General features: G+C 35.1%; 1 pseudogene; it reads left to right on the top strand.

Annotated features, from left to right (window-relative positions):
- Positions 1-521: 521 nt before the first annotated feature.
- On the top strand, positions 522-2,157 carry LOC136309288 (pre-mRNA-splicing factor CWC22 homolog pseudogene; annotated as a pseudogene).
- Positions 2,158-10,815: the final 8,658 nt, after the last annotated feature.

Below are 10,815 nucleotides of genomic sequence, written 5' to 3'. Positions count from 1 at the left end.
TATGTATAATTTCATTAACAGAAACAAACACTAAATAGATTATTTTATGTGGCATTCCAATAATATTTTACAGATAAAAACAAGGATGTCTACTACTGCCACTACTATTGCTAATCTTTGTTTTACCAGAACTATTTTAATGCATAAAATAACAAAAAAGAAGAAAACATATAAATATTTTGCAGTATTAATAGTATTATAGAGGCATACATTTTTAAATAATTGATTCCCCCATATACAAGATTATCAATGACCAAATTCTAAAAACAGAAATTGAAACAAAATTTGTTTGTTTCACACTAACATGGCACATAGATGTAATTGTGGTGCAGTGGAGTTTCAGGTGATCGTGCAGACAGAAAAAATAAACTGTCAAAGAATTCATTCCATTTGGTACTTGTTTTTTGGACCAGCTTAAGGAGTCTGACTGATAAGATCACCTGGCCACAGAAAATAAGAAGTGTTAAACAGATAAAATATTCTTTGGGCCATGGCAGAAGGGAAAACTATAGTTCATTTATATGCTTCTTCTAGAAGATGACTATAATCCAGAATATGTTCTTAATGTTTTCAGGATGGATCCTAATTTTGTAGGAAATAAAGAAAAGTACACAGTTAATAAGAAGGAATTTCTTGGAGAAGGAGATAGTGACTTAAACACAGATGAATATTCAGAAAGAAGTGAATAGAAGGAGGAAGAAGAGGAAGAAGAAATAGAGGAAGCACAGAAGGTGACTTCATTACAAGATGAAAACTTATTTAGTCTCACTTTCTATCACAATTTATCTTGCTATTTATTCAATTTTAAATATTGAAGAATGTGCTCACAAACTGTTAAAAATAGAGTTTCCTATAAAGCCAAACAAAAGAACTCTGCAACATGTATTTGATTGCTGGGCACAATGAGAGACACATGAGAAAAAATTTGGCTTATTAGCTATGCAAATTTTTGTGCTCAAAAAAGATTACATGGAATTCTTTGAAAATATATTCAAAGAACAAAATGATACTATAGATTATTAGGAAACACATTGAGAGAAATATTGCTAAGATATTTGCTCATCTTCTATACACTGATTCACTTTCATGAAGTGTTCTTGAGCACTTAAAACTGAGTGAAGAAACCACTATGTCTTCCAGTAAAATTTTTTCAATATTTTTCCAAGAACTATGTGAATACATTGGTTTTCCTAAACTTAATAAAGATTAAAGAATGGAACCCTATAACCATTCTTTGAAGGGTTATTATCCTGAGATAATCCCAGGAACACTCTATTTACTATCAACTTTTTTACTTCCATGGGTCTTGGAAGTTTAAGGATGAATTGTGTGAGCATCTCAAAGATATACCAAAAGTCTTTGTGGCACAGAAACCAGAAGTTGAGCCAGATAAATCCTCTTCTATTTTTCCTCTTCCATGTACTGAGCTGTCGAAGTTGACGATTCAGCTTCTGGTTGGGACAGCAGTGAGAATAGTTCTGAATCTTCCATGGAACAGAGCAAGTCTTCACTCACCAACAGTTAGAGCTCTGCTTCACCTGAAGCTATAAGAAAGAAAAAACAAGAAAACACCTGAAGTAAAAAAAAAGAAAAAGAAAAAGTAGGTAAACTGATCAGGAAACAACAAACAAATGACAAGAAACAAGAAGAAGATTAAAGTCACCAAGAAACAAGAACTGAATGAGAAAAAATGTCAGGAAAACTCAGATAAAAATGCAAGGAATGCCAACTGTGAAGATCTCGTAAGAAAATATACTTCAGGCAGAGGTGTTCTTTCTGAACAAAATAGTTACAGTAGAGTCATGAGTGACCAAGAAATGCACCTAGATTTGAAAAATAAGTGTGGTGATTCCAAAAAGAAGAGAGAAGACAGAAGAAATCTTTCTCTGAAAATGAACATAAGCATCAAAACAAGGACAGTGACAATTTTAAAAGAAAAGAGATCAAAATCAAGAGAAAAGGAGAGAAAACATTCAGGTTCTAGAAGCAATGAACATAGGTATCAGAATTCTGTGGAGAGGTGATGGAACAAATCTAGTAGATACTCTGAATAATCCAGGAAATCAAAGAAAAATCAGGACCGGGGAAAAGTCTCCAACAAAGCAACAAACAAACAAACAAACAAACAATCTACAAAATAGCAAAACCTGTACATGACTTGTAGTCAGTTGAAACAATGACTTTTCACATTGATTAACAAACATTATAGAGAATTCTTGTATAAAGTACTAATTTGTAATGTGTATTTTAAATTTTTTTTTTTTTTTTTTTTTTGTATTTTTCTGAAGCTGGAAACGGGGAGAGACAGTCAGACAGACTCCCGCAAGCGCCCGACCGGGATCCACCCGGCACGCCCACCAGGGGCGACGCTCTGCCCACCAGGGGGTGATGCTCTGCCCCTCCGGGGCGTCGCTCTGCCGCGACCAGAGCCACTCTAGCGCCTGGGGTAGAGGCCAAGGAGCCATCCCCAGCGCCCGGGCCATCTTTGCTCCAATGGAGCCTTGGCTGCGGGAGGGGAAGAGAGAGACAGAGAGGAAGGAGGGGGGTGGGGGTGGAGAAGCAAATGGGCGCTTCTCCTGTGTGCCCTGGCCGGGAATCGAACCCTGGTCCCCCGCACGCCAGGCCGACGCTCTACCGCTGAGCCAACCGGCCAGGGCTAAAAATATTTTTTTATTTTAACATGTTTCACATAATTGATACATCTCAAGGCCCTCTACATAAAATTATTTGAAGAGAAAAGTTTCATCAGAGAGTGATGGAATTCTTGTATATATTTTGTTAATAAAGTAATTAAATACTTAAAAAGACTATCATATAAACCATCAATTGTTTTTAGCTATAATAAAATGAAATATGAAATAACGTACTCATTTACAACAGAAAGAAAAAAATAAATAATTGTTAAATGGTTTTGTCCACTATTTAAATACCCACCTATCTTTTACAAAGATGGAGTTTGGTATTTTTTTTTCTTTTTAATTTTACTGCTATGCTCTCCAAATTTCTAAATTACTAAGAAATTGTCTATCCTTCTTGGATGCATTTGCTGAATGGATTTTAACATAAAGTTTTTCTTAGTATTGCCATGGCTTATTATGGGTAGTTTTGCTCTATTTGGCTTTCTACTTGAAACTTTTGTTTATCTTCTTAAGACTATTACTTAATTTGATGTCTGTGTATGTTTCTAAAATATTCCATAAAATGCTTTCTTTTATTTAAAATAATAACACTTATTTAGAATAGAGACTGAGCATAAGAAAGAAAGCACTGCTTTCTCATCTTATTATCCATTTATTCTTTCTCAATGTCAGATAAAACTGTGTGTAATCATTACTTTTTTGTGGCAGAGACAGAGAGAGTCAGAGAGAGGGACAGATAGGGACAGACAGACAGAAAGGGAGAGAGATGAGAAATATTAATTCTTTGTTGTGGTTTCTTAGTTGTTCATTGACTGATTTCTCATATGTGCCTTGACCGAGGGGCTACAGCAGACCGAGTGACCCCTCTCTCAAGCCAGCGACCTTGGGCTCAAGCTAGTGAGCCTTGCTCAAATCAGATGTGCCCACATTCAAGCTGGCGACCTCGGGGTCTTGAACCTGGGTCCTCCGCGACCCAGTCCGACGCTCTATCCACTGCGCCACCGCCTGGTCAGGCTCACTACTTTTTAAATAGCTTTTTGTTTTGTCTTTTAAATGTCATTTTCCCCTACCCTCTATAGGGTTATTCTATTTTATAAATAATGTACATGGTGAAAGTCAGACTCACGCATATCTATAAGACTACCGAGAACAATCTCAGTAAAATACCAATAACGTTTATTAGCTTGTTGAAAACACCTGAGTGTTGTTTAACATACAATGATGAATGTGAAGTTCAAAATGCAATGTATTAACGTATTCAAATTCAAATCCATTTCAAGGCTGTGTTTTCAAGTATGAAGAATCAAGGTATATTGATCTAGGCTTGCTGGTTGAGGAATACAGTACTTGGCTTTTCCTCTTATGATCTTCTTTTCTATTTTTGTACCTAATGTTTAAACTCTTCCTTTTACCACCCTGAAATAAAGTATTATTCAGACAAATTCCACAGAAATGATATGCTCTTAATATTAATTCTTTCAGAGGACAATAAAAAATCATTTACTATTATGGAATAAGACTTCATCTGAGAAATTACTACCATACTGAAAACAATTTGATTTTGTGTGTGCATGTGCATGCGTGTGAACAGGCATATGTATGTAGGTCATGATTTACTTTAAAAAAATCTAAAGAATTCCAAAAAAATTTTAGCATTAAGTAACTTAATTATTGAAATAAATTTAGAACATTCCAATGTAATGACTTTTAGCCTAGTAATTCATAGTGAAAAGAGCACAAACTTTACTGAACTTATTTACATGGAATCAAATTCTTGTTGCACAGTGCACCAGTGTTTGACTTTGGACAATCCCTTTATGCCTCAAATTTTACATTTATAAAAAAATATTAAGCAAAATGTGATATATATGGCATAGAGAAGATGGTCCTTGTTAAATGTCAGATTATTTTCTATTTACATTACATATTTCACCCCTAACATAATAGATGTCAATTGGTTGGTAAAAATCTTAGTTTCACTCACTTTTTTATTTTTTTAAATGCTCATGTTCTCCCTGATACTTAAATTACTCAGTAAATAAAAAGAAAATGACATTAAACCTACATAATGTTTCTAGCTTCTCTGGATTTATATACTAGTTATAATCTTATTTACAAAGATGTTACTATTCATCCATTATAATGTGTCTTTCATTAAGCTTGTGATGTGTCACTCTCAATGCACAATATTAAGATAATGGGAGGCATCATGAACTCCTTACAAAGAGAAAGATCACATGGTTTGTTTGAGCTCCTCTCACAGATGATATTGATATATCTTGAGTTGAATCTATTAGCTACCTTCACAGTAGTTCAAATATGTATATCTACCACAGAAGCTATTGAGATTTCCTGTCTACCGTCTCTGATCTGAGGCTACCTTAGCTATGTGATGAGCTAATTAAACATAAACTTTGATTTATCAACAAACATTACAGCATTAGAATTGAGAGGTGGTAAAAAACTAGGAGAAATAATACAATATCTGAATTATATATACATTAAGGTCTGGAGTCATAGAAATTAAATGCTTTGCCAGATTTTATATGGCAGAATCAGGTGGACAACTCCTGCATGCTAATTACTACTTTCTTTTGCTGTATCTCACTGAAGAGTTTTCACTCTTTTTATGCTCTTATGAAATGTTCACCAGGACATGTATTAGCACTAATGAATCTTCTCTGAGCAAGAAAATGTTGAGCCTTCTCAACTTTCCTCTAATCCAGCGGTTCTCAACCTGTGGGTCGCGACCCCGGCAGGGGTTGAACGACCAAAACACAGGGGTCGCCTAAAGCCATAGGAAATACATATTTTATTTAAATATGTATTTGGATGGTCATTCAATTTTGTAATGAGCTATAGGCCACATTCTTATAATAACCAAATACTTCCCAAAATTCCCCAAGATATTTCCATGTATTGGATGTTAGCTGTATTGACCACAGCTCATACCAAAAATGCCACTGGCAAGAATTTGGAAATTTTTGTTATATGGGGAGTTTTTTTAATATTTGTTGTAACAGTATTTACACATAGCAATGCACTTGTAGGATATTACTAGCTTTAGGCTTTTTCCAAGTCTGAACAAATTCAATTCCCAAAATCCCACACCAATTTTTAAGTGGAAAGGGAGAAGGCAGACCTGAAGCCAAATGTAATAGTGATCCAATACTAGGTGAGAATCAGAATTGAATATGGTAGGGGTCAAACACAATTTAATAGTTGTGGCACAATACACAGACCGCTAGTGCTCTGACATGCTGGGTGGAGGGCAAGCAATACCATAGCAGCAGAAATGAGTACTTTTTTTATGTTCTTCAAACTCAGAAAAAGAAAATTATACTATAGAAATCTTAATAATAAAAATATATAATATTATTAATCACTTACTATGGGCCTCTTATTGAGATAAATGTTTGAGTTATATATTTTATTTAATCTTTAGATGAAGTATATTATTTAATACTATTAATGTCTCCATTCTTGCCCAAGATAATACAACTATAAATGGATGGTTATGGGACTAAAATGCATTTACAACTTTATAGTCAATAATTAATACAATATAGTGCCTTTCATATAAAGTTCTAGTAATAATTTCTTGCATAGCTAAATATAGGACAGAAAATAAAAATACAAATAATAAAAAACATAAAGAATTATACTTATTATGAGCAACTTGAGACTTGCCTATATTTTGAGACCCTTAAAGTTACACAGTTTTTCATAATTTAACTGTTTTCTTGAACCTTAAGGTGGATCTTAGAAAACTCATGAATACATTGGTTTATGCAAATATTCTGAATTAAAATAATTTATTATTGTGCAGTTATATAATCTAACAGGAATGTTTAGATATTTTTAATTACTTAAAATTTTTCTGCATTTTCTGATCCTGTGAATGTGCTCTTATCAAAAGTTTTAAGCTTATAAATATAAATTTAAAGTAATAGAAATGAAGTCAAACAACTTTTAGAAATAATACACTTCCTGAGAAAAACAGTTGTTATTTTTAGAAGTCTTGATGGGATCTCAGTCCTATAGTTCTTTCTTTTTTTGTTTTAATATTTGTGTTTCAGTGGAGTCGGCAGATCAATAAAATCTGTTTGTCTTTAAAATCTTGTCATCTTTCACCTTTTATTGTGCGGTGCAGCACCCAGGCTTTTCACATAGAGGGCAGCTTCATCCTTCTAAATTGCAGATTTTCTGCCACTTGTGCAGCCGTTCTCCAGACAGGCAACTCTGAGCAGAGTCCAAAACATTATACTAACATTTGTCTCCAATGTTGCTGAGGGCCAAAGCATATTAATTTGTCATTTGCCTCATATTTATCAGCCAGGTTTCTGACTATTTCCAGAGTGAAGCAGTTAAAAGCCTTTACTTAAAATGATGATTTGGAAATCTAATTTATTGTAGCATGTACATATTTTCATTTAATATTTTTTTATGTCTTGCAAGCTATGTTTCAAAAGTGTCAAAGAGGAATGTTAGACTTTACAATATTATTATTTTTTTATTAATTTGTTTAGGTACAATGTTATATTATACCCTTATTTTGATGTTTTAACCCTGCATGTTTTAAAGAAAAATACCAGTGGTACTGACTGGTACATGGCTGCTGGGGGTTGCCATGACAATCATAATTTTAAGGAATTATGCCTAAGACCTTTATAGCGGATATTATCAGGGAAATAAGATGCACAAATGAATAAAGGTAAGTATAATAAATATTTGAACAGAGCTTTTCAGATTTAACACAAAGAAGAAAAAGATAAAATATAAAGATTGTGTTTGCATATGTACCTATGCTAATATCAGAAATAATGTCAATTATTGGGTGGTTTAAAAAAGATATGAAGTATTTTTATATGATTACATGTGAATTGCAAAATATAACAGAGACAGTCTATACATGCACCTTAAAATCTGCTGGAAAATCTTTGATGAAAAAACTTATATAAAAATAGCGTATATAGTCTGCCTGTGGTGGCGCAGTGGATAAAGCATCGACCTGGAAATGCTGAGGTCGCCAGTTCAAAACCCTGGGCTTGCCTGGTCAAGGCACATATGGGAGTTGATGCTTCCAGCTCCTCCCCCCTTCTCTCTCTCTGTCTCTCTCTCTCTCTTCTCTAAAATGAATAAATAAAATTAAAAAAAATTAAAAAATAGCGTATATAAAATTAAAAAATATATATTAAACAATTTTTTTTACAATCAAACTAAATTAAAGCATCTTTGTAGGCAAGCAAAACATAAGGCCCATATATAGTTATTATTGTATGAATAAATATTAAAATTGGTTTTTGAGTCTCTCAATATAAAGTTTTATCCCATAACATTTAAATATATTTTAAAATAGAGCTATATTTTAAGTGTAATGTTTATTGAAAAATTTATAACCTTAAGGTGTGGTTCCTGATTCTATATGGGATATAAAGATGAGAGATGTAGTATTTCTCTACAATGAGTTTAAAATATAGTAAGAAAATAATATAAAAATAAATAACTGTGGTGATATAAGCATTCTAAATTTATGGCATGAATAATAAGCATGATAAGAACTCAAATATATTAGTATGTTAGAACCTTCACAGTAAAGGTAAGAAAGAATATAATGGGTTTTCCACTTTGCATGTCAAGAAATAAACTTAACCACTGATTCTACTACTTATTATTATTTTCTTATTTACTAAATTATTTTTTTCTAAACTTCATTTATTTATCCAGAGAGCAATTGTATTGGTTTTCTAAAGCTGGCATAATAAAATATCGCTAGGTGGCTTAAACAACAGAAATTTTTTTTCACAATTTTGGAGGCTTGAAGTATAAGATTAAGGTATCAGTAGGGTTGTATTCTAAGATTTTTCTTTTTTGAAGATGGCCATGTGGTCACTGTATGTTCAAGTGGTCTTTTCTCTGTGTCTATGTCCAAATATTTTCTTCTGAAGACACCAGTTATATTGGATTTGAATCCTCTCCAAGGACCTCATTTAACTTAATTATCCTTTAAAAGGCCTTTCTCCAAATATACTCATATTCTGACATAATGGGGATTAGGAATTGAACATATATATTTAGGGGACACAATTCAACCCCTAATTCAGCAACTAATAATACCCGTGTCATGTGACTATTACATTAAAATATATTGTTTGTTAAAATGCATTATAAAATGAAAAGGTTTAATACAGGTTAAATGGTGCATCAAGCAGAGACTATAATTGTTATATAGCAAATAAGTCTTAGGTGCTTAAGACAATAGATGTGTATTATAAACTTATGAAATATCCAATGTAGATGTTCACAGTCAGGACATGGTTAATTGCAAACCCAGGCTGTTAGTATCACTTGCTAGAATTTTGATGGCCTTCACTAGAGTCTGTGTTTCCAGTCAAGAGATGGAGAAGGAGAAAGTAGAAAATGCCCGGGGAAGGAATTCCTGGGATCAGGCCTGAAAATGGTAGCTACCACATCCCACTATTTTCCATTGGTGAGGCCTAGTCAAATGGCCTTAACAAGATATGTGGAGGCTGAGTAAAACTAAGGAAGGAAGAACATAGATATCCTATATGCTGGTAAAACATTAGTAATTTTTAAAAATAAATTCATAAAATTAGCCTGTCTTAGTCACAAAAATTATCAGTGTATTTATTTTAATTGGATTTTAAAAGCTAAGTAGGGAGTCAAGATATAAAAATCAGGTAGGAATTTCATTCAAGTTAAAGGTATGATCAATGAGTGGTAAATATAAGACATTTTAATTAGAAGAAATCCAATGTATATGTGGTAAGTCTGGAAACATGGGGCCTGAGTTTATATTCTGAATCTCTTATGTTTCACCTGTGAAGCAGTTACTGTTACCTAATCTCTCTGAATTTGAATTTTCTTTATACTAAATTTTCCATAATAGCACTTTATAGGTAATATTATATCATACCTTATACAGGGGTTACTTAGGTTACAAAATGTGGACAAGTCTTGCTGGGGGTGAGGACAACAGAGATGCAAAGACCTGACTCCAGGGACCAGGTTCAGATATGCAGATCCACTTTATTCAGGAAGTAAGCTAGCTTATAGACACAGGTTCAGCTGATAGGGTGTTACAGCATGTTCTTCAAAGCCAATGACTAAAAAGATCAGGGAGCTGCCTTGTTGGCGCTAAGTCACTTCCTTATAGCAGGTGAGCTCCCTTCCTGGGTGTGCCCAGGAGGGCTCCGGGAGCTGGAGTATTCTCATAGCATTGCATCATCCACAGCTGTTGGGAATGCGCTCTGCACTCCACCCACACTTCCCTTTTCTCTTTTAATTAGGGACAATTGGACTTCATGAATGACAGCTTGCTGTTGTTGTCTGTAAGGGCAGGATAATGGCAGGGTGGGAAAAAGCAGCCCAGACGTAAGGGTTGGTCCGCATCTGAGATTCAGCAGTCACTATAGCACACACAAACAAGAACAGAGCTCCAGGGCCTGGGGGCCCATCAGGGGCATTTCTCTGGGCCCACTCCGCCAAAGCCTCCACACACCCCCAGGTAATGGGGCACACATGCTGGCCATGAGATCTTCTTCTGGAGCACTGAGGACCTCTTCCCCTCAGGGGTAGTCAGTGTGGAGAAGGCCAGGGCTGTGGCTTTGGATGAGTGAAGACTGAACCATTTAGTGGGTGCCCAAGGAACCCTATCAAGCAGGTTGGGGGATTTCTGGGATTCAAATTGGCTGAAAAACACAAGCATAACCTCTCCCTTGTGTTAGAAGAGGGTGTGATCCCTGCCACTGTGCCGTGGCTGGGTCCTTCCAGTGTCATTTCAGAGAGAGAAGCGAGGGAGAGAGAGAGCAAGAGATACAGAGAAGTAGATAAGATGGACAGACAGAAAGAAAAAAGGCACAGGGAGGCGTATAGGCTGGTCCATGGGTCTGCAGCAGGAACATGTGTTGGAGTTAAAGCTGGGGTAGAAAATGGCATCTGAGAGACTGGAGTGGGGCATTGAGCCCTAGCAGGGAATGTGGAAATAGCGACCTCTGCTTTTTCCAGCGGCAGAGCTGATGGCACAGTTAGCAATTCGGTTGGTTTTGTTTCTGCGCGCTCAGCCGTGATTTCGTCAAACTCGGAGGCTAAACTACTTTCCTCTTCAGTGGAGGAGGTGAATAGGAAGGCAGGGCTCCCCAGAGAGAGGGCTAGC

The sequence above is a fragment of the Saccopteryx bilineata genome, chromosome 6, assembly GCF_036850765.1.
Source record: "Saccopteryx bilineata isolate mSacBil1 chromosome 6, mSacBil1_pri_phased_curated, whole genome shotgun sequence".
NCBI lineage: Eukaryota > Metazoa > Chordata > Mammalia > Chiroptera > Emballonuridae > Saccopteryx > Saccopteryx bilineata.
The sequence above is the reverse complement of the archived record's forward strand: the minus strand, read 5'-3'. Positions and strand labels throughout refer to the sequence as shown.